This window comes from Mobula birostris, chromosome 14 (assembly GCF_030028105.1).
Source record: "Mobula birostris isolate sMobBir1 chromosome 14, sMobBir1.hap1, whole genome shotgun sequence".
Classification (NCBI taxonomy): Eukaryota; Metazoa; Chordata; class Chondrichthyes; order Myliobatiformes; family Myliobatidae; genus Mobula; species Mobula birostris.
In genome coordinates, this window is record NC_092383.1 from 654,217 (window position 1) to 679,043 (window position 24,827).

The following is a 24,827-nucleotide window of genomic DNA, read 5'->3' on the forward strand; positions in this document are numbered from 1 at the left end:
AGCCACACAGTCATGTGCATACAGAGAGTAGAGCAGTGGGCTAAGCACACACCCCTGAGGTGCGCCAGTGTTGACTGTCAGCGAAGAGGACATGTTATCACCAATCCGCACAGACTGTGGTCTTCTGGTTAGGAAGTCGAGGATCCAATTACAGAGGGAGGTACAGAAGCCCAGGATCTGCAACTTCTCAGTCAGGGTTGTGGGAATGATGGTATTAATGCTGAGCTATAGTCGATGAACAGCATCTTGACTTAGGTGTTTGATAAAAATAGTGCAAAACAAATAATATATATTAAAAAAGTGAGGTAGCATTCATGGGTTCAATGTCCATTTTGAAATTTGATGGCAGAAGGGAAGAAGCTGTTCCTGAATTGCTGAGTGTGCCTTCAGGCTTCTAGACCTCCTTCCAGATAGTAACAATGAGAAGAAGACAAGTCCTGGGTGATGGGGAAATAAGTAAACTATGTACTCTGATATGACATTGATTTACTCAAACTGCTAAAAATGGAATTCATTCCACATGGCAACAAATCACTCATTTCTATCCTTACCCAGCCATCAACTGCAGACATTCTAGACCACAAATCACAAAAGGAACACCATGGACAAGTTTCACAGCATCTGACTTGGAAAGGCATCGTTGCCTGCTCATTGGTGCTCAATTTAAATCCTGAAACCCTTAGCCAGCTGCACCAGCTTCCCCACATGAACTGTAGTGGTTCCAGGTGGCAACTCAGCGCCACCACCAACATTAACATCTTATGCTTTACCGAGAAGATACCAGACCATCGGGTTCTCTGTGTTCCAAGTGGACAGGTCTAAAGACCTCCCTGGGAAAAGTAAAGGTGGGGGAGTATGTTTTATGGTGAATAATGCTGGTGCCACCCAGGTACTGCGTGCACCCTCAAATCCTTTTGCTCCCCAGATCTGGAGTACCTTATGCTGCTATGTCAACCTTTCTGACTGCCTAGAAAATTCACGTCTGTTATTATTACAGCCATGTACATCCCACCACAGGCTGATATCAACCTGGCTCCCAATGAACTTTACGAAACCATCAATATCCACAAAATCACACACCCAGAGGCTGCTTTCATCATCGCTGGAGATTTTAACCAAGCATCACTGACCAGAGCTTACCCACAGTTCTGCCAACACATCGATGTGAGCACACGAGGAGGAAGTATACTCAACCACTGCTACTCTCCCTTCCGCAGCGCCTACAAAGCACTTCTCCACCCTCCATTTGGAAAGTCTGACCATTCCCGTCTTGCTCCTGCCCACCTACAGGCAGAAATTAAAGCAGGAAGCAGCCATAGTGAAAACTATCCACTGCTGGTCCAGCCAATCAGACTCAACGTTACAAGACTGCTTTGATAGCGTCACGTGGGAGGTACTGAGCTGAGAACATCTCCAAATACACAGAGGCGGTCACAAGCTTCATTCGGGAGTGCACTGAAGATATTGTTCCCCAAAAATCGGTTTGGGTCTACCCAAACCCGAAGCCTTGGTAAATAGTTCAGTGCACATTGCTCTCAGCACAAGGGATAAAGCCTTCACCTCCAGAGACCAACAGGAGCTCAAGAGGTGCCACTATGATTTACGTAGAGCCATCAAGCTGGCAAAACGGCAACACGGACAAAATCCAGTCACAGCTCTGTGACAATGACACACAGCGTATGGCAAGGACTGCACACCATCGCCATCTCGATAAATGCTTTTTTTTTTTTTTACACCCGATTCGAAGTTGATAGGACTGAACCCCCAAGGAGAGTTGCTGACGAGACCTGCACCATGGTCATCTCCGAGGCTGAGGTACGTAGGACATTCCAACGTGTCGACAGCCGCAAGGCAGCGGGACCAGACGGCATCCCAGGGCGTGTGCTCAAAGTATGTGTGGAAGAGCCGGCTGGTGTGTTTACAGACATTTTTAATCTCTCCCTTTCCCAGTGTGTAGTGCCCTCCTGTTTCAAATCGTCCATTATTGTCCCTGTACCCAAGGAAAAAAGGTAGTATGCCTGAACCATTGGCGCCCTGTCGCACTCACCTCAATTATAAGCAAATGCTTTGAGAGGCTGGTTAGACTACATCTGCAGAATGCTAGCACCCACACTAGACCCCGTACAATTCATCTACCAACAGAACCGGTCTACCGATGACACCACTGCCACAGCACTGCACACCATCCTCACTAACCTGGAGAAGAGGGATGTATACGTTAGAATGCTATTCCTGGTCTTCAGTTAAGCACTCAACACAATAATTCCCTCCAAGCTTGACAGGAAGCTTAGGGACCTAGGCCCGCATCCCACCTTGTGCAGCTGGATCCTAGACTTCCTATTGGTGGGAAGGACGGGCTCCCTCAGCTCTGCCACTCTGACCCATAATGCAGGTGCCCCCCCCCCCAGGGTTGTGTTCCAAGTCTCCTTCTCTACTCCCTTTACACTCACAACCATACTCCTACACACAGCTCCAATCTGCTGATCAAATTCGCAGATGACATGACTTTGATCGGCCTTATTTCTAACGGTAATGAGAGAGCCTACAGAGGAGAGGTTGACACCCTGACTCAGTGGTGCAGGATAACAACATCTCCCTCTATGTCCAAAAAACAAAAGAGCTGATTGTGGATTACAGGAGGAACTGAAACAGGCTCAGCCCAATCAATATCAATAGGTCTTCAGATGAGAGAGCGAGTAGTTTCAAGTTCCTCGGTATACACATCACTGATGATCTCACCTGGACTGTACTCACCAGCTTCGTTGCAAAAAAAAAAGCACAGCAGCATCTCTTCCACCTCAAGTGACTGAAGTTCAGCATGACCCCCCCACCCAAATCCTCAAGACCTTCTACAGGGGCATCACTGAGAGTATCCTGACCGGCTGTATCACTGCCTGGTACAGGAACTGCACTAACCTTGATCATTGGCAGTGCAGAGAGTGGTACAGACAGCCTTACTCATCTGTGGATGTGAACTTCCCTCCATTGAGGATATTTATAGCAGCAGGTGCATAAAGAAGGCCTGGAAGATCATCAGGGACACCAGTCATCCAACCCTAAACTGTTTCAGCTGCTTCCGTCTGGCAAACGGTACCACAGCATTAAAGCCAGAACCAACAGGCTATGGGCCAACTTTCTACAAGCCATTAGACTTTTAAATTCATATGTCTGTACATTGCAACAGAGTCATAATGCAAAGAATTTTACTCCCTCACGTTGTGGAATGGATGCAAGACTTAAATAAATTCTATATTCCAAATAGAGACTCTCAAGAACCAGGACCAGGGGTTTGCCCATGACTCACATTGACTCTCTCAGCCAATAATTATGAGTGCTGCATCATATGCAAACTTAAAAAAACACCGGACCAAATAACGACAGCACAAAAAGATCGTTACTTATCTTTTCACCAGTTTATTTCTTCGCGCTTGGCTGGCGAGTGAACTTGGTCCCGACATCAGGGGAGAAGCATTCTCATCCTTCCGGCATTTCAACAAGTTCACTGTTCGCCTTCCAGAACTGTTACGAGTTATAAGGCCACCGATACAAAAGAACAATCAGTTTGCTAAACATTCCAGCCACCTTAATTAAAGAAAGGGATGTCCTACCTGGTTTGTTGGAGCCAAAACTTAATTACAAAGATAAGAACATCCACCAATTTATGCTTTAATTAAGAAAGGAATGTCCTGTCTAATTTCCATTAGGTACCACCTTTTGTCGATGTGAAAGAGATGTGAAAAATCAGGAGACACCTTATGTGGATCTGTGTGAACTTTAACCCTCATCTCGCTCCAAAGAAGCATCTGTGAGACATTATTCAAACACACTGCAGTTATTCACAAAATACACAGACATAGTCGGTACTTAACCCATTATTTACAGGAATCTGAAAATCCCAATTCTCTTAAACTTTATCACATAGACAGTGCTGTTTTTGGATGAGATATTGAAATGTACCCTGAAGTACATGGATATTATATGAAAATAATGAAAGGGAATTAGTCTCTGATATATGTGGCCAAGCATTATCCATTAATATAATCAAAATCATCAGGGGATCAGTAATCCTGCTTGCAAAGGGATTCAGTAAACTGAAGTATAAAATACTTAATTGCAAAATTCAAAGCTATCGAGTGTTTTGGGGGTTTTCTATAAACGAGTTGGAGCTTGTACATGAGGATATTGACAATGTTAAGGGATAAGGAATTGTTGAAACCAAGCTAGTCCAAGTGAGCAATTACATTGTTGAGATACAGCAGGTTTTAGCAGCAGTAGTTAGGAGACAATCCCGACACAATTCTACAGCCCACATTATTGGTCAGCAGCCCAAATCTAATCCACTTGACACACAACTTATCAAAGTGTTACACAGTCCAAAGGATTGTATGAACTATGGCCTGGGGCCTTCATCTCAATGCTGAAGCATCTGTTGTGGGGAAAAAAGTGAGTATGGGAAGGAGTTACAGATTTCTGCTTGCCCCTGTGAAACAACAGTATACAGCATTCTTCTCGAACAAATTAGCTTCAAAAAGTTAGCACTGTAGTATTCCATGTAATTGCAAAGAGCAATTTTGTGGACTGGGGCTTGCATTCCCTTCATCTAACAGAAAGGTTCATGATTTTTTTTTATATAAGAAGGTTTGACAAAGTATGTAGCAAAACAAATTCCTCTGAACTGTCAACTCGTCTAAAATTTGTGGAACATTCCATTAAATTACCTTTTACTTCCATGAGAACACAAGCAAATACCCCACAATTCTTTGTGATCAGCGATAAACCTACTCCCTAATAAATCTGCACTGACGTCACAGTCAGTAATCACCTTGTGTACATACCATCAAGGAACAAATCTCTATTGGCAATGACAAGCAAATGTGATTTAACTCAAAAACCAAAGCAGTGTGCAAATTTGCCTGGCCATGTTCGCTGGTTTTGCAAGAGAAGTACCAGATTACGCCTGTCACAATGCAAGGTTAAAGCGAAATTTCACTTGTGTTAATGACTAAGTACTGAATCATGCTATTCCGTTTAACTCAGCCTCATTACTAATCAACACAAACACAAGAGATCTGGCATGGAGGGTGACTAAGAATACATCGGGCAATGTAGCACACACAGAATTAAAAATGTACGTAAAGTAGAAAGGAAACTCACACTGCTAGTGGGAAGCAAGGACATGTCCAGCTGGCCTTCTGAGCTCCTCTGCATGCTCTACATTGTGAAACCTCTGCATTCGTTTGTGTTCTCACTTAACTGCTCCCATTCACTCACGTTGACATGCTAACCCACCTTGTTTTCAGTTTATTACATGGTCACCCCATCAGAACCATAGCCCCCTTTGTCTGCCCTGCAGCTTTACAAGCTTCTGTATCCGGTTCAGTTCTGATGAAGGGTCTCCAACCTGAAGTGCCAACTCTTTCACTTCTGATCTTCCAAGAGCAAAGGCATCCTTGTATCCTTTGACCAAAACTTGCTTCCAACATCTCTTTCCTCAGGAAATGTCTGGCTCTCTCACCCACATGGACTTCAACTCAGATTTCACTAGACACAGACTATCCAGTGTTTCTCATTACATTCTGAAATCCACCTTACATTGCCATCTGAATGCTCTTGACCTTTCTCCACAACAACCATCCACTGTTCCACTATTCACTCCTGAATAGTGATACAACAAACTACTTCATTCCTTTCATTCCAGACATCATTTACAACACTCCAGATAGTTACACTTACAGTATGTACTTACTCCAAATGTTCTTGTTAAATTCCATTTACATTGACCCGAGTAAAAACAAGGATGGGTCCTATAGCTTGAATTTAGGGAGCCAGGCGCAGATTGCAACCTTGGTCCAAGTTATTTAATCTCTGGATTAATGCTGGTGCTAGATGCAAGCAAGTACTGTATATGAATAGGAGGATGGCTTAAGTGAATGGTTGGCTGAAGACTGGATCACTGGGACCACTTTGAGGGTAGGTGGACATCCAATCGCTTGGGGTTCTCCTTTACCTGGCCTGCCAAAGCTATGTCCTCTTGTCCTCCTCATTTCTCTCTTAAGAGTACACCTAGATCCCCTGTACACAAAGGATTTACTAGATCATAAACACAAGATTGTGCAGCTGCTGGAAATTTAAATCAACACGCACAATGCTGTAGGAACACAGCAGGCCAGGCAGTAACTACAGAGGGGAATTAACAGTCAATGCTTCAGACTGAGACCCTTCATCAGGACTGGAAAGGAAGGGCGAAAATGCCAGAATAAGGTGGGGGGAGGGGAAGGAATCTTCCCCACCCCTACCCACATGTCTTCACCTATCACCTTCTAGCTTGCTCTCCTCCCCCAGAGCAAAATTAGGCTATTTGGCCCATTATTCTGCTTCAGCATTCCATCATGGCTGACTTATCTTCCCTCTCAACCCCATTCTCCTGCCTTCTCCCTGTACCCTTTGATGCCCTTACTAATCAAGAACCTATCAACCTCCACTTTAAACATACCATAAGACATAGGAGCAGACTTAGGCTATCTGACCCATTGAGTCAGCTCCGCCATTCAATCATGGCTGATCTTTTTTTTAAAAAAAACCTCCTCCTCAATCCCAGTTCCCGGCCTTCTCCCCGTAACCTTTGATGCCATGTCCAATCAAGAACCTAACAATCTCTGCCTTAAATACATGCAACAGCCTGGTCTCCACAGCTGCAGGCAACAAATTCCACAAATTCACCACCCTTTGGCTAAAGAAATTGTTCCGCATCCCTGCTTTGAAAGGACGCACCTCTATCCTGAGGCTGTGCCCTCTTGTCCTAGACTCTCCCACCATGGGAAACACCCTTTCCACATCTACTCTGTCTAGGCCTTTCAACATTCAAAAGGTTTCAATGAGATCCCCCCTCATCTTCTGAATTCCAGCAAATACAGACCCAGAGCCAACAAATGTTCCTCGTATGATACCCTTTCATTCCTGGAATCATCCTCGTGAACCTCATTGGACCCTCTTCAATGCCAGCATATCTTTTCTAAGATGAGGTGCCCAAAACCATTCACAATACAAGGTGAGGTATCACCAGTACCTTATAAAGCCTCAGCATCCCTGCTCTTGTATTCTAGACCTCTTGAAATAAATACTAACCTGGCATTTGCCTTCCTCACCACCGACTCAACCTGCAAGTTAACCTTCAGAATGTTCTGCACCAAAGTGCAGGAACATGTATTTTTCCCATCCTCCTAATCTGTCTAAGTCCTGCTGCAGCCTACCTGTTTCCTCAACACTACCTGCCCCTCCACCAATCTTTGTATCATCTGCAAACCTGGCAACAAAGCCATCTATTCCATCATCTAAATCATTTACATACAGCATAAAAACAAGTGGTCCCAACACCAACCCCCGCAGAACACCACTAGTCACTGGCAGCCAACCAGAAAAGGATCCTTTTATTCTCACTCGCTGCCTCCTACCAATCAGCCAATGCTCTAATCATCTTAGTAACTTTCCTGTAATACCATGAGCACTTAACTTGGTACACAGCTTCATGTGTGGCACCTTGTCAAAGACCTCCTGGAAGTCCAAATATACAATATCCACTGCATCCCCTCTATTTATCCTACTTGTAATCTCCTTAAAAAATTCAAACAGGTTCGTCAGGCAGGATTTTCCCTGAAAGAAATCATGTTGATTTTGTACTATCTTGTCCTGTGTCACGTGTTGGGCATATGGCCAAGTGGGTAAGGCGTTCGTCTAGTCATCTGAAGGTCGCTAGTTCGAGCCTCAGCTGTGGCAGCATGTTTGTTTCCTTGAGCAAGGCACTTAACCACACATTGCTCTAGTGTCTGTGCGAGGAGTGGCGCCCCACACAGACTTCCAATCTGTGCCTCTTAAGGCATGAGAATGTCCAACACAGGCCTCTCATGGCCTGAGTCGACATTTCACCGAGTACTCCATCACCTCACCTTTAACAATTGACTTTAACATCTTCCCAACCACTGAGGTCAGGCTAACTGGTCTATAATTTCCTTTCTGCTGCCTTCTTAAAGAGTGGAGTGACATTTGCAAATTTCTAGTCCTCTGGCACCATGCCAGAGTCCAATGATTTTTGAAAGGTCATTTCTAATGCCACCACAATCTCTAACACTGTCTCTTTCAGAACCCTGGGATGCAGTTCAACTGGTCCGGGTGACTTATGTACCTTTCAGTCTTTCAGCTTTTTGACCACCTTCTCTCTTGTAACAGTAACTACACCCACTTTTTTTCCTTCACACACTATAACATCAGGCACACTGCTCGTGTCTTCCACAGTGAAGACTGACGCAAAATACTCATTTAGTTCATCTGCCAACTCCTTGTCACCCGTTATTATTTCTCCTGCCTCATTTTCTAGAAGTCTTATATCCATTCTCATTTCTTTTATTTTTAACATACTTGAAAAAACTTTTACTATCCACTTTGATATTATTTGCTAGCCTGCTTTCATATTTCATCTTTTCCCTTCTAATAACTTTTTAGTTGTGCTCTGTAGGTTTTTAAAAACTTCCCAGTCCTCTGTCTTCCCACTAATTTTTGCTTTGTTGGATGCCCTTTCTTTAGCTTTTACAATAGCCTTGACTTCCATTGTCAGCCACGGTTATACTATTTTACCATTTGAGTATTTCTTCATTTTTGGAATATATATCTCCCGCACTTCCTCATGTTTCCCAGAAACACAGCCTTCGCTGCTCTGCTGATATCGCTGTCAGCAGTTCCTTCCAATTTACTTTGGCCAATTCCTCTCTCATACCACTGGAATTTCCCTTACTCCACTGAAATACTGCTATATCAGACTTTACTTTCTCCCTATCAAATTTCAAATTGAACACAATCAAATTGATCCCCTAGTAGGCTCAATGACAAACTGCTCTAAAAAGCTATCTCTTAGGCATTCAACAAACTCACTCTCGAGATCCACTACCAACCTGATTTTCCTAATCGATCTGCATATTAAAATTTCCCATGACTACCATAACATTGCCCTTTTGACTTGTCTTTTCTATTTCCTGTTGTAACCTGTGGTCCACCTCTCAGCCACTATTGGGAGGCCTGTATTTAACTGCCATCAATATCATTTTATCCTTGCAGTTTCTTAACTTAACCCACAAGGATTCAACATCTTCCAATCTTATGTCACATTTTTCTACTTATTTGATGCCATTCTTCACCAGTAGATCACACCACCTCCTTTGCTTACCTTCCTATCCCTCCAAAATAACCTTGGACATTCAGTTCCCAACTACAACCATCTTTCAGCCACAATTCAGTGATGGCCACAACAGTATACTGAGCAATCTGTAATATTGCAACAAGATCATCCACCTTATTTCTTATACTACGCGCATTTAGATACAACACCTTGAGTACCGTATTTGCTAATTTGCTGTCCTTTCTGTTTCTGCATCCCTAACAATTTGATACTCAGCCTGTTGGCTGCAACTAAGTCCCATCACCTGCCTGTCCTTCCTGATAATCTGACGGTAAGCTATCTTTACTTTTTTACCATCCGTCCTATCTTGAGTCCCTTCACTCCAGTTCTCTCCCCCACCCCACTTAACCCTTCTGTACTTTTATTTAGTTCGTAGAGCTCTGTTGGCACCTCTGATATGACCTGTACAATGGACAAACGTCCTCGAAGCTCCCTTTTTAAATAACCGCCACATACCTGAGAGAAATATCTCTTCGTAGAGCTGTTGACCTAATGACTTAGGTCATGTTGAGAAATATACCTAATGATTTGGCCTCCACAGCAGTCTTTGGCAATGAATTCCATAGATTCACACTCTCCAGCTAATAAATTTCTCATCTCTGTTGCAGAGAGACGTCCTTCCATTCAGAGGCTGTACTCTCTGGTCTGAGACCCTGCCACCATTGGAAATGTCTAGGCCCTTTTGAATCTGTAATAATAGATCCAAAACAAACTGAAATATCTACATTAAATCAATAACCTAAAGGATGATTTGTTTCCAGTCTTCTGAATGAACTGAATTTATGTAGAATCCACAGATGTTCTGCCTCGTGCTCCTGGCTCAGTGCTCCCATCATAGAGGCTTGATGTGTTCAGTGTTTTCCCAAGTACTTAACGCATTACATTTTTTCCTATGGCTTTGAAAAGCATTAAAGCATTTTCTCTATTTCCTTGCCCTGGTGCTTTCATGTTTACAGATTTGTATATGAAACTTTACAAAGTGGCCCACTGACCAGAACTAGTTAAATGAGATCAGCCTCAGTTAGATCCCTCGTTCTCTATCTCCTTGAGATATAGCACAAAGCAAGCCCTTCCAGCCCAACGAGCCACACCACCCAGCAACCCACCTATTTACCCCTCACCTAATCACAGGGCAATTTACAATGACCAATTAACTGACTGACCAGCACACCTTTGACTCTGGGAGGAAACCCACACGGTTCACAGGGAGAACGTATAAACTCCTTACAGATGGTACTGGAACTGAACTCTGACTCTGGAACATCTGAGCTTTAATAGTGTTGGGCTAACGTCTACGCTACCATTCCTTTCTGGGAAAAGGAATCAACACTACTCTCCCAGTGAATTTGGGAGGGTTAGCAGGATAACACTGGTAATGCAATGCCTTTAAAGCACACGGGAGGGTAGCAGCCACAAGTTTAATAATGTTTTAGTAGTGGTGAACATCTGCCTATGTCCATACACAATTTCCCAGGGTGTCATTATGGCTCTTGATTGTTTAAGGATGGAGATTATGAAAAGGGCTTATGCTGTACAACAGGACTGTGCTGTCTGGACGTTCAGTGCATGGCACACTTTGGGTTCCTTAATTAAGGATCAACAGTGACTTAGAACTCAAAGTTCAAAATTCAAAGTAAGTTTCATTATCAAAGTACATAAATGCAAAAGTTTGGGCACCCCTGGTCAAAATTTCTATTACTGTGAATAGTTGAGTGAATAGAAGATGAACTGATCTCCAAAAGTCATAAAGTTAAAGATGAAGCATTCTTTTCTTTTTTTAAATTTTATTTTTATTTGGATAAGGAATTCACAAGTATCATGTACTTTTTTCACATGTATAACCGTTTCCATTTTTTTATATGTATAAAACTATAATTATTTATACATTCTTAAGTACACATTGAGATGATATAAAAAGAAATTAGACACTTAAATAGATAATTATGTACAGTGGAAATTCTAATCTATTAGGCTAAGTAATGGTATTAATTGTTAAGAAAAATAGTAATAATGGTGGATTAGTAATAGTTTCCATATATCTCTTCTGGATCATTTCTTCTGGTCCAAAATGTTGTATGTAAGCCTATGTAACAACCATTGTAGGTGTTTATATCCTAACTTGTTCATGCTTGCTCCTGCCCCCAAACATAATTATCCAATCCCTATGTACTTATTTACTTAATTTTATCATTTTTTATCCCTTTCCCAAATCTTTTCCTTTACTTGTATTAATTCTCTATTTTCCAAAAAAAAACAAAAACAGTAAACATTTAGACTAGGGGTGCTTACGTTAGCAATATTACTATGTTGATGAGAAGAGCAGTATAAATCATTAGGACAGTCATCTAAAGTCTGCTTGCATTGGGGTTATATATTCCATCCATTCATTCCAGATTTGATAAAATTTTTCTTTTTGAATTCTCAGGGAGTAAGCCAACTTTTCCATTTTAAATATTTCCAAGATAATTTCGTGCCAATCTTCTAATGTAGGTGGCATTGGATTTAGCCACTTTCTAGTGATTGATTTCTTACTTGCCGCTAAAAGGGCCTGCAGCAACTTTATATCTTCCTTCTGTTCAAGAAACAATACATGCCCCAAATAGAGCGTCTCAAAGTTCAGAGGTATCTGGGTCCTAAGTACCTCAACTAATGTTCTACGAATACCTTCCCAATATAGACTTAACTTAGGACAACCCCAGAAAATATGAAAATGATTTGCCTCCTTGGAGCCGCACCTTCTCCAACACGTCTCGTTTGTATCTTTATATTTTTCCTGATATAGGGTCTTGAAGTATCATAATATTTTTCCAACAATGTTCTCTCCAAGTCAAAGATTTAATCGAAGACCACTGAAAGCTGCATATTTTCCCCCAAGCCTCCTCTGAAAGTACCAACCCCGCTTCTTTCTCCCACTTCTCTTTAATATACAATGTGCTTACATTTTTAGCATGGGAGAGTGCATTATATAATCGAGAAACTGATTTACTAGGTATTGAACCGCAAGCCGAGTTAAGAATCTTGAAAAATTCTAATTCTACTGTTGATAGGTCTGTATATCTACAACTCTGGTTAACATAATTTCGTACTTGAAGGTACCTAAAAAAGTCATTATGTTCTAGGCCATGTTTGTCCTGCAGGATTTGGAAACTTTGTAATACTCTTTTATCTATAAATGAGAGGTAGGTTGTAAGACCTTTCTTTATCCATAGCTCAAATCTTTTATCTCCTCTGTTGGGAAGGAATTCGGTATCATATGCACACCATCTGAAGAGTTTTAACATGTTATTAATTCCACATGAATTAACCACCTCCTGCCATACTTTTAATGTAAGATTTATCCAACTGTTTTTAAATTTTTCCATTTGGGCCACCAATCCTTTGTCAGCTACTGAGGCCTGTAGAGGAAAACTGTCAACCAATCCAAATTCTATTTCCTTCCATCTAGCCTTATATTCCCTATTACACCGATATAACAGAGGGGTTATCTGTGAGGCATAAAAATAATTTCTCAGGCAAGGAAGAACCATATTTCCTCCTTCCTTCCCTAACTGTAAGGTGTTATATCGAATTCTAGGTTTCTTTCCTTGCCAAATGAAGCGGGAAATCCATTTGTCCCATTCCCTGAATTGATTATCATCTACCTCCACAGGTAAAGTACAGAAAATATACAGTAACCGAGGAAGAATATTCATTTTTATAGTATTTATCCTTGAATTTAAACTTAAAAAGGGGATAAGATTCCATCTATGCATATCTGCTTTTATCTCTGAGATTAATGGCCCATAATTTACCTGTGACAGCGTTGAAAGATCCTTCAGCAGGGTTATTCCTAAATATTTTAATGATTTAGCTTCCCACTTAAGATCATATGTATCCTGCAATTTTTTGGATGGTGTATAATTTAGGGACGTAACCTGCGTTTTCTTTACATTTATTTTATAACCTGATATTTTCCCAAAGTCATCCAACAGTGTAAACAATCCTATAAATGATTTTTCTGGTTCACTCAGATAGACTAAAACATCATCTGCGAATAACGCCGCTTTCTGTTCAATCCCTGCCACCTTGATACCTTTTACGATTTCGCTCTGTCTTATTAGTTGGGCAAGCGGTTCAATATATAGCGCAAAAAGGAGAGGAGAAATTGGGCATCCCTGTCTAGTGCCTCTCTCTAAAATAAAGGAGTCAGAGAGGGCTGTCATATAGAGTCTGAATTACCTTAATAAACTTTTCTTGAAAGCCGAATCTTCCTAACACTCTGTATAGGAATTCCCAACTAACCGAATCAAAAGCTTTCTCAGCGTCTAATCCTACTACCATTGTCTCTGTCTCGTTCTTATTAACCTGTTCTAATATGTGTAGAGTTCTCCTTATGTTGTCCTGTGTTTGCCTTTGTTGAATAAATCCAGTCTGGTCTAAGTGGATTAGGCCAGGTAAGAGTTTTTCCAATCTGCGCGCTAATATAGATGTAAATAGTTTGTAATCTAAATTAAGAACACTAATTGGCCGATAATTGCCACATTCTAGTTTATCTTTACCCTCTTTAGGAATAACTGAAATAATCGCTTCTCTCCAGGAAGGTGGAGTTTCTCTTCTCTGTAAGATCCAATTAAAGGTGTTAAGTAGTAATGGGGCTAACTGTGACTTCAGGGATTTGTACCACTCTGAGGTAAACCCATCTGAACCCGGGGACTTTCCAGCCTTTAACCTAGAGATGGCCACATTCAGTTCTTTGGTAGTTACTGGTTCTAGTAGACTTCCATTTTGTAAATTTGTAAGTTTATGTAGATCTAAAGAATTCAATAAACTGTCTATATAGGGCTCATTGGAGGCCTGGGGTTGGGAGTACAGCTCTCGATAATATGTTTCAAAACTCTCTTGAATTTTCCCTATTGTACTCTCCACAAGCTTTGTCGTTGGATTCTTTATTTTATGAATTGTATTGTCTGCTTGTTGTTTTCGTAATTTATATGCTAATAATCTAGCTGATTTACCTCTTACTTCATAATTCTTTTGTCTCAGGTAAAGAAAATTTCTTTGAGTTTCCAACGTATAAATATCGTCAATTTCACTTTGCAATTTCCTAATTTCCTGTTTTAAATTTGAATTACTTTTGTTGCTATCTACAACTTGAAGTTGTTTTAATTTTCCTTGAAGGTCTGCTAATTTTTGTGCATTGATTTTTTTCATGTGAGTGGTAATGGAAATAATTTTCCCTCTCAGTACCGTTTTCAATGTATCCCATAAGATCACTGGTGATGTTTCTCCCGTGTCATTAAGGTCTAGGTATTCTTTGATTTCTCCCCTTAATCTCTCCATTACTTTCGGGTTATTGAGTATATGTGAGTTTAGCCTCCATAGTGTTTTCCTCATTTTCCTTTCCAGGATCAGAGACACAGAGACTGGGCTATGGTCCACAGATCAATTGTTGCAATATTACAGTTTTTTATCCTGAGTTTATCTGTATTAAAGATAAAGAAATAGTCTATCCTTGAATAGGCTGAATGAGGGAAAGAGTAGTGTGTATAATCTTTACTAGTGGGGTGTAATTCCCTCCACAGATCTATAATTCCCAACTCCTCCATCAATAAATTCATTTTCCGAGTCAGAGGTTTATTCTGAGTAACTATTCTTGAAGAATCTAATATAGGATTTAATCTAATATTAAAATCCCCTCCACAAATTACTACCACTTGAGAACTGACCATTAGGTCAAAAATGTATCTATAAAATGACCATTCACAACCTGGAGGAGCGTAAACATTCAGCAATGTTATTTCTGTACCTTCTATTCTTCCTGTAATTTTTACAAATCTTCCATCTTTGTCTTTAGTCTCTGAAATAAATTCATAATTAAGAGTACTTGATATTAAAGTAGCTACTCTTTTGTGGTTCAATTTATATGATGAATAAACACATGCTTAAAGCCCATTCTTTTTAATTTTCCATGTTCAGATTAGCTCATATGTGTTTCCTGGAGGAAAGCTATTTGTGCCCTCCCTTTTTTCAATTTAGACATAATCTTATTTCTTTTAATTGGATTCAAAACCTCATTAACATTATAGAAAATTATTTTTACCAATTCAATTTGCATTTTTCTCTAAAAAAAACTCTCCTTTTCTAACCAAACAGTAAGCAATCCCTTCTCAACAGTAAACCAAAACATATAACCACACCCTAGACATTTTTGAACGTATAACATTTGAAAATTTTTCCCGACTTCCCACAGTGAGGCCTGAGCACCGACCTGCCTCAGTTCAGAGGGATAACCTCTATCTTCACCCTGTGTTAGAGGGCCCTCAGCAGTTTGAATAATCATAGAGAATTTTCTCCTATTTATGTCTCGACCATATTGCTATCATTCAAGTTATTCCGTCTAGTTTATTTTCAGATACCAGCTTTCATTTTACCTTTAAGTCCGATTTACTCTTTTCAGTCATTTCTCTTAATTAGTCTGTATTCTCTGTACATTCGCGTCTGAATATTTGCAGCTTTTCCTTGTAGTTTGACACTCTGGTTTGTGTGAAGCGTTCTTGCCCCACTGACTGCCACGACTTCTGCCGAATCCTCTCCAGTAGCGACTCCGGTTGGGTGATAACTTTAATAGGTAGTCCCCGGTCCGCCAGGTCCAATGTTGCCTCCTCCACCGTAGCGTAAGTTTTTGTCCCTTCGTCGTAAAAGACTCTCAGCCGAGCTGGATACAGGGTCTGAAATCTGATGTTGTTTTCCTTCAGGACCCTCCGTGTTTCCACATATTCCTTCTGTCTGGCAAGGATCCCCGGTGCGTAATCGTGGTCTAAACTGATTTTACAGTTGTTCCACATGAAACCTTTCTTTTGCCATGCCCGTTTAAGCACCTCTTCCTTCGTTCTGTAACTGAGAAATCTGACCAGAATCGATCTGGGCTGGGCGCCTGCCGGAGGCTGTGGTGCCAACGCGTGGTGAGCCCTTTCTATCTGTAGGTCTTTTGCGGCCGGTATATCAAGGTTCCCTCTAAGCAGCTTCTCCACGAAGGGAATCATCAATCCAGGTTTATCTTCAGTTCCTTCGGGAACTCTGTAGATCCTCACATTTTCCCTTCTTGGTCTATGAGCTTCCACTGGAGCTGCTCCTGCAGCTTTAGCATTTCTGCTATCACTTCCTCTGCGTTTTGCAGCTTCTCTTCAATTCCAACAATCCTCGCTTCGGCTTCATCTATCCTCGAGTTAGTTTTTACTATTTCTCCTTTAATATCCTCCAGCTGTTTGTTGTTATTTTGTCGGAACTCGCAAATCTCTCCGAGAATCAAAGACAGAGTCACCCATTCCTCCTCATTATCTCCGTCCTGGCTTGCTGTGGGGGAGCTAGGCCCGTCGCCTTGCTGCGTCTCTTTGTGTTTATCAGCCTTCGGAGCGGACTTTTTAATCTTGTTCTTAGACAACATCCTTGCTCCTTTTATTAATATAGTTATACAATATTAAGTATTCGTCTAAATTCAATTTTGGGGCAGTTTACCTTCTTTTTGGCCGAGAGACCTTTTCCTTACACCGCCATTCCTTTGATGACCCGGAAGTCCCCGGAAGCATTCTTTTCAATATTTTAAGCAAGGTAAATGTATTATTTTTGATTTGTACAATCTTAGAGTGAAAAAAAGGAAAGGATCATCAAGCAAAAGTTTGGCACCCCAAGGGATTTGAGCTCTCAGATAACTTTTACCAAGGTCTCAGACCTTAATTAGCTTGTTAGGGCTATGGCTTGTTCACAGTCATCGTTAGGAAAGGCCAGGTGATGCAAATTTCAAAGCTTTATAAATACTGACTCCTCAAACCTTGTCCCAACAATCAGCAGCCATGGGTTCCTCTAAGCAGCTGCCTAGCACTCCGAATATTAAAATAAATGATGCCCACAAAGCAGGAGAAGGCTATACGATAGCAAAGCAATTTCTGGTAGCCGTTTCCTCGTTCGTAATGTAATTAAGAAATGGCAGTTAACAGGAATGGTGGAGGTCAAGTTGCAGTCTGGAAGACCAAAAAAACTTTCCAAGAGATCTGCTCGTAGGATTGCTAGAAAGGCAAATCAAAACCCCCGTTTGACTGCAAAAGACCTTCAGGAAGATTTAAGCAACACACATCAAAGTTGCTGGTGAACGCAGCAGGCCAGGCAGCATCTCTAGGAAGAGGTACAGTCGACGTTTCGGGCCGACACCCTTCGTCAGGACTAGTAGTTGCTTGAATTTCCAGCATCTGCAGAATTCCTCGTGTTTGCGTTCAGAAAGATTTAGCAGACTCTGGAGTGGTGGTGCACTGTTCTACTGTGCAGTGACACCTGCACAAATATGACCTTCATGGAAGAGTCATCAGAAGAAAACCTTTCCTGCGTCCTCACCACAAAATTCAGTGCCAGAAGTTTGCAAAGGAACATCTAAACAAGCCTGATGCACTTTGGAAACAAGTCCTGTGGACTGATGAAGTTAAAATAGAACTTTTTGGCCCCCAATGAGCAAAGGTATGTTTGGAGAAAAAAGGGTGCAGAATTTCATGAAAAGAACACCTCTCCAACTGTTAAGCACAGGGGTGGATCGATCATGCTTTGGGCTTGTGTTGCAGCCAGTGGCACGGGGAACATTTCACTGGTAGAAGGAAGGATGAATTCAATTAAATACCAGCAAATTCTGGAAGCAAATATCGCACCATCTGTAAAAAAGCTGAAGATGAAAAGAGAATGGCTTCTACAACAGGATAATGATCCTAAACACACCTCAAGATCCACAATGGACTACTCAAGAGGTGCAAGCTGAAGGTTTTGCCATAGCCCTCACAGTCCTCCGACCTAAACATCATCAAGAATCTGTGGATAGACCTTAGAAGAGCAGTGCATGCAAGACGGCCCAAGAATCTCACAGAACTAGAAGCCTTTTGCAAGGAAAAATGGGCGAAAATCCCCCAAACAAGAATTGAAAGACTCTTAGCTGGCTACAGAAAGTGTTTACAAGCTGTGATACTTGCCAAAGGGGGTGTTACTAAGTACCACCCCCTAATGCAGGGTGCCCAAACTTTTGCTTCGGGCCCTTTTCCTTTTTTGTTATTTTGAAACTATAAAAGATGGAAATAAAAAAAGTAATCTTGCTTAAAATATTAAAGAAATGTGTCATCTTTAACTTTATGCCTTTTGGAAATCAGGTCATCTTTTACTCGCTTAGCTATTCACAGTAACAGAAATTTTGACCAGGGGTACCCAAACTTTTGCATGCCACTGTATATGTCACCATATACAACATTGAGATTCATTTTCTTGTGGGCATACGCAGCAAATCTATAGCATAGCAACTATAATAGAATCAATGAAAGATCAAAATGCAGAAGACAACAAACTGCAAATGCAAATATAAATAGAACCATAGAACATTAGGCCTTTTGGCCCTTCTTGGCTGTGCCGAACCATTTTTCTGCCTAGTCCCACTGACCTGCACCTGGAGCATATCCCTCCATACACCTCCCATCCATGTATCTGTCCAATTTATTCTTAAATGTTAAAAGTGAGCCCACACTTACCACTTTATCTGGCAGCTCATTCCACACTCCCACCACTCTCTGTGTGAAGAAGCCCTCCCCATATTCCCTTTAAACTTTTCCCTCCTTCACCCTTAATCCATGTCTTCTGGTTTTTTTTCTCCCCTAGCCTCAGTGGAAAAAGCCTGCTTGCATTCACTCTATCTACACCCATCATAATTTTATATACCTCTATCAAATCTCCCCTCATTCTTCTACACTCCAGGGAATAAAGTTCTAACCTATTCAACCTTTCTCTGTAACTCAGTTTCTCAAGTCCCGGCAATATCCTTTTAAACCTTCTCTGCATTCTTTCAACCTTATTAGTATCCTTCCTGTAATTTGGTGACCAAAACTGCACACAATACTCCAAATTCAGCCTCACCAATGCCTTATACAACCTCACCATAACATTCCAACTCTTATACTCAATACTTTGATTTATAAAGGCCAATGTATCAAAAGCTCTCTTTACAACCCTATCTACCTGTGATGCCACTTTTAGGGAATTTTGTATCTGTATTCCCAGATCCCTCTGTTCCACTGCACTCCTCAGTGCCTTACCATTTACCCTGTATGTTCTACCTTGGTTTGTCCTTCCAAAGTGCAATACCTCACACTTGTTTGTATTAAACTCCATCTATAAATAGCAATAAACAACAAGAGCATGAGATGATGAAAGAAAGAGCTCTTAAAAGTGAGATAATTGGTTGTAGGAACATTTCAACGATGGGGCAAGTAAGTGTAGTTGTTCTCTTTTTATTCAAGAGTCTGATGGTTGAGAGGTAGCAACTGCTCCTATTCCTGAGGCACTTGTACCTTCTACCTGATGGCAGTAGTGAGAAGAGAGCATGACCTGGGTGGTGGGATCTCTGATGATGGCGCTGCCTTCCTACAACAGTGTTTCATGTAGATGTGCTCAATGGTTGTGAGGGCTTCCCCCACGATGCACTGGGCCAAATCAACTACCTTTCGTAGGATTTTTCATTCAAAGGTATTAGTGCTTCCAACCAGGCTATGATGTAGTCTGCCAGTACACTCTCCACGACACATCAATAGAAGATTGTCAACACTTTAGGTGTCATGCCAAATATCTGCAGACCCCCAAGGAAGTAGAGGCACTGCAATGCTTTCTTCACAACTGCACTTCAGGTCAGGTCCTCTGAAATAGTAATGCCCAGGAATTTAAAGTTGCTAACCCTCCCCACCTCTGATCTGCCGATGAGGACGGGCTCATGGACCTCTCCTGAAGTCTATAATCAGTTCCTTGGTCTTGCTGACATTGAGTGAGAGGATGCTGTTATGACACCACTGAGCCAGATTTTCAATCTCCCTCCTGTATGCTGATTCATCACATTTTATATGCCCACAACAGTGGTGTCGTCAGCAAACTTGAATACGGCATAGGAGCTGTGCTTAGCCACACAGTCATAGGTCTAAAGCGAGTAGAACAGGGGGCTAAGCACACAGCCCTGTGGTGCACCTGTGCTGATTGAGATTGTGGGAGAGGTATTGTTGCCAATCCATACTGACGGGGGTCTACAAGTGAGGAAATTGAGGATCCAATTGAACAAGGAGGTATTGAATGCTGAGATGTAATCAATAAGGAGCATCCTGATATATGCATCTTTGGTGTCCAGGTATTCAGGATGGAGTGAAGAGGCAATGAGATGGCATCTGCTGTGGGCAAATGCTCCAGTAGGCAAATTGGAACAGATTTAAGTCACCTCTCAGGCAGGAGTTGATATGTTTCATCACCAACCTCTCTAAACACTTCAGCGCTGTGGATACAAGTTCTACTGGTTATTCTGTCTGAATACTGTAAATCAACAATGGGCTAGGAACAAGTGATCAGTTTTCTGTTGAACAAAAATGGCAGGTGGAATTTAATGCAGACAATTGGGAGGTATTGCACTTTGGGAGGATAAACCAGGGTAGGTCTTACACAGTGAACGGCAGGGCACTGAGGAGTGCAGTAGAACAGAGTGATCTGGGAATAAAGATCCGTAATTCCTTGAAAGTGGTATCACAGGTAGATAGGGTCATAAGGAAAGCTTTTAGCATATTGACCTTCATTAATCAAAATACTGAGTACAGGATTGGGATATTATGTTGAAATTGCGTAAGACATTTGAGGCGCCAAATTTGGGAGTACTGCAGTAAGATTGAAAGAGTTAGTGGGCAAGGTTGAATAGCAACACACACAAGATACTGGTGGGACACAGTCAACATTTCAGGCTGAGACCCTTCATCAGGACTAACTGAAAGAAGAGATAGTAAGAGATTTGAAAGTGGAATGGGGAGATGAATAGATTAGGTCTTTATTCCCTAGAGCATAGGAGAATAAGACCATAAAATATAGGAGCAGAATTAGGCCATTCAGCCCATTGAGTTTGCTCCACCATTCCATCATGGCTGATGTATTATCTCAACCCATTATCTTGCCTTCTCCCTGTAACCTTTGACACCCTGACTAATCAGGAACCTATCAGCCTCCACTTTAAATATACTCAATGACTTGGCCTTCACACCATTTATGGCAATGAATTGCACAAATTCAATACCCTCTGGCTAAAGAAACTCCTCCTCAATTCTGTTCCAACTGGAAGTCTCTCTATTCTGAGGCTCTACTCTCTGGTCCTAGAGTCCCCAACTATAGAAAGCATCCTCTCTACACCAACTATCCAGGCCTTTCCATATTCGGTAAGTTTCAATGAAGTCCATTCTTCTAAGGACAATTAAGGGGAGATTTGACAGAGGTAAACAAAATTACGATGGGTATGGATGGGGTAAATGCAAGCAGGCATTTTCCACTGCAGTTAAGAGTGAAAGGTGAAATGTTTAAGGAGAACATGAGAAACTTCTTCACTCAGAGGGTGGCGAGAATGTGGAATGATTTGCCAGTGGAAGTGATGGATATAGACTTGATTTCAACATTTGAGGAGTTTCGATAGGTACATGGACTGGTGGGGTATGGAGAGGAAGGACATGGTACAGGTGAATGGGACTAGGCAGATAGATAGCTTGGCACGGACTAGATGGGCCAAAGGGTCAGTTTCTGTGCTGGAGTGTTCGATGATTATCCAGAAGAAAGGTACCTAAAAGCAAAGTGCAGACATGCAGCGAGAAAGAGTGGTTTTATCACAGCTTTTCCTGATCCCCCGTCCACCAAAAATAGATCCATAGTGGTAGTGGGCCCATTATGTCAGGATCATAGCATGTATGTTTTCCTGTTGCAGATTTAGATTCTAGTCCTCTTGAAATTAATGCTAACATCACATTTGCTTTCCTCACCACAGGTTCAACCTACAAATCAACCTTCAGGGAATCCCGCACAAGCACTCCCAAATCTCTTTGCTCCTCAGTTTTTTGTATTTTCTCTCCATTTAGAAAACAGTCAGCTCTTTCATGTCTTCTACTAAACTGCATGACTACACTTCTGAGCACTGTATTCCATCTTCCACTTCTTTGCCCATTCTCCTAATCTGTCCATCCTTCTGTAGCCTATTTCCTCAAATCTACTTGCACCTCGACGCATCTTCAATTCTTTGGCAAATTTTACAACAAAACCATCAATTTCATCATGCAAATCATTGATATATAACAAAAGAATTGGTCCCAACACAGATCCTGTGGAACACCACTGGTCAGCAACGAACCAGAAAAGGCTCCCCTTTTTCCCGCTCTTTGCCCTGTTAATCAGTCACTGCTTTATCCTTGCTAGAATCTTTCCTGTAGTACCACGGGCTCATAGCTTGTTAATCAGCTTCACGTGTGGCACCTTGTCAAAGGACTTCTGAAAATCCAAGCTTACAACATCAACTGATTTTCCTTTGTCTATCCTGTTAGTTACTTCTTCAAAGAATTTTCCAACAGATTTGTCAGGCATGATTTTCCCTTGAGGAAACCATGCTGATTATAGCTTAGTTTATCATGTCCCTCCAAGTACCCCAAAAACCACATCCTTAACAATCGACTCCAACCTCTTCCCAACCACTGAAGTCAGACTAACTGGCCAATAATTTTCTTTCTTCTGCCTCTCTCCTTTTTTGAAGATTGGGGTGACATGTGCAATTTTCCAGTATTTCAGAACCTAGTGGTTCTTGAAAGATCATTACTAATGCCTCCACAATCTCTTCAGCCACCTCTTTCAGAACCCTGGGGTGTAGACCATCTGGTCCAGGTGACTTATCTACCTTCAGACTTTTCAGTTTCCGAAGAACTTTCTCTCTAGTAATGGTAATTTCACACACTTCTGACACCTGGAACTTCCACCATGCTGCTAGTGTCCTGCACAGTGAAGACCTACGCAAAATACTTCAGTTCTTCCGCCATTTCCTTGAGCCCCACCCATTACCACCTCTCAAGCATCAGTTTCCAGCGGTCCAATATCTACTCTCACATCTCTTTTACACTTTATGTATCTGAAGAAACTACTGATATCCTCTTTAATATTACTGACTAACTTACCTTCATAGTCCATCTTTTTCTTCTCTATGACTTTTTTTTAGTTACCTTCTGTTGATTTTTAAAAGCTTCCCAATCCTCTAACTTTCCACTATATTTTGTTGTATTGTATGCCCTCTCTTTGGCTTTGATATTGGCCTTGACTTCTCTTGCTAGCTATAGTTGTGTCATCTTGCCTTTAGAAGATTGTCTATTGAATACTTTTTCCTCTTTGGGATGTACATATCCCTGTGTCTTCCAAATTACTTCGAGAAATTCCAGCCATTGCTGCTCTGCTTTCATCCCTGCCAGTGTTTTTTTTCAATTAATTCTGGCCAAATCCTCTCTCATTCCTCTGTAATTCCCTTTACTCCACTGTAATACAAATATACCTGACTTCAGCTTTTCCTCATACTAATGCCCCATACATGCTCCTCACACCACTTTGGTTTGCACCAGTGCCAAATTTGGATGTTATATATGACCCCCCACCCCCAAACCATGTAGTTGAGATCATACGTCACAGTTAGGGACACAGTTCCTATCAGATCCCTGAAGGACTCCATTATTCACAACCACCCAGACTGAAAATAATGCATTTTATAGTTTATCTGTCAACATTTCCTCAATCCATGCTATATATTAGAAGTCATTTGACAGGTAAACTTTTACCAAAAACGTACCCAATGTCTTAATCACCGAACGACGTGTCCTGTATCACAAACACGAAAAAATCTGCAGACGCTTGAAATCCAAAGCAACACACAAAATGCTGGAGGAAATCAGCAGGCCAGGCAGCATCTGTGGAAAAGAGTAAAGTGTTGACATTTTGGGCCGAGATTCTTCTTCAGGACTCCCCAAAGGGTCTTGGCCCAAAATGTGGACTGTTTACTCTTTTCCATAAATGCTGCCTAGCCTGCTGAGTTCCTCCAGCATTTTATGTGTGTTGCACATGCCCTGTATGATTTATTAACACTAGCTCTGGCCACTGTAATATCAGTTTTCACAGCACATGTAAAAAAAATTAGTTTAAAAGGAAAAGCCTTTTAAATAGCTGCTTGTTTGTGCATTATTCTTATAACAATACCCGATGCGACTTTCAAACCCATGCCTCAAATTTCTCATCTTCTCAGTTGTTGAAATTAACTAATTTCCCTAGTCACAGTCCCATCTTGTACTCATCAATACAAGTTTTTGCCTTTTAACAACTTAAGTTAATTAATCCTGAAACCTCCTCAGCTACTGTGAAGACAGACCAACCAAAATGCCATTGGCTGTTTTAAAAACGTCTGTGAGGTAGCTTTCGAAAGCTCTTCTGTACATCAACTGGTTTACGCTGACCCATTCCAAAAGTTAAATTCAAAATATTTCCAACCAATTTGTTAGATATATCCCTTTCATGAATCAGTGCTGAGTTTGGACACTACTATTAGTATTTTCCAAGTGCTGTTGCCATTTCCTAATAATAGACTCCAGCACTTTCACTACTACTTACGTCAGTATTGGATCTTCTATACCCATTTCCTCTCTCCCTCTTCCTTGAATACCACAATTACATTTGCTAACCCACAGCATTACAGCTGCTGGAAGTCTGGAATAAGATAGAATGTTGAAAATATCCAATAGGC

The 24,827-nt window shown here is 41.4% G+C and overlaps 1 protein-coding gene across 5 annotated transcripts in view; it reads right to left on the reverse strand.

The window, feature by feature from the left end:
* Window positions 1–24,827, reverse strand: part of pde8a (phosphodiesterase 8A) — a 142,057-nt gene that overhangs the window by 85,744 nt on the left and 31,486 nt on the right. The window contains exon 1 of one of the 5 annotated variants that reach the window (XM_072277894.1): window positions 15,012–15,038. The exons of the other annotated variants lie outside the window; for them this stretch is intronic. The gene's annotated coding sequence lies outside the window, so the exon portion shown is untranslated. Of the gene's footprint in view, window positions 1–15,011; window positions 15,039–24,827 lie in introns of those variants that run through there. 5 annotated transcript variants of the gene reach the window in all.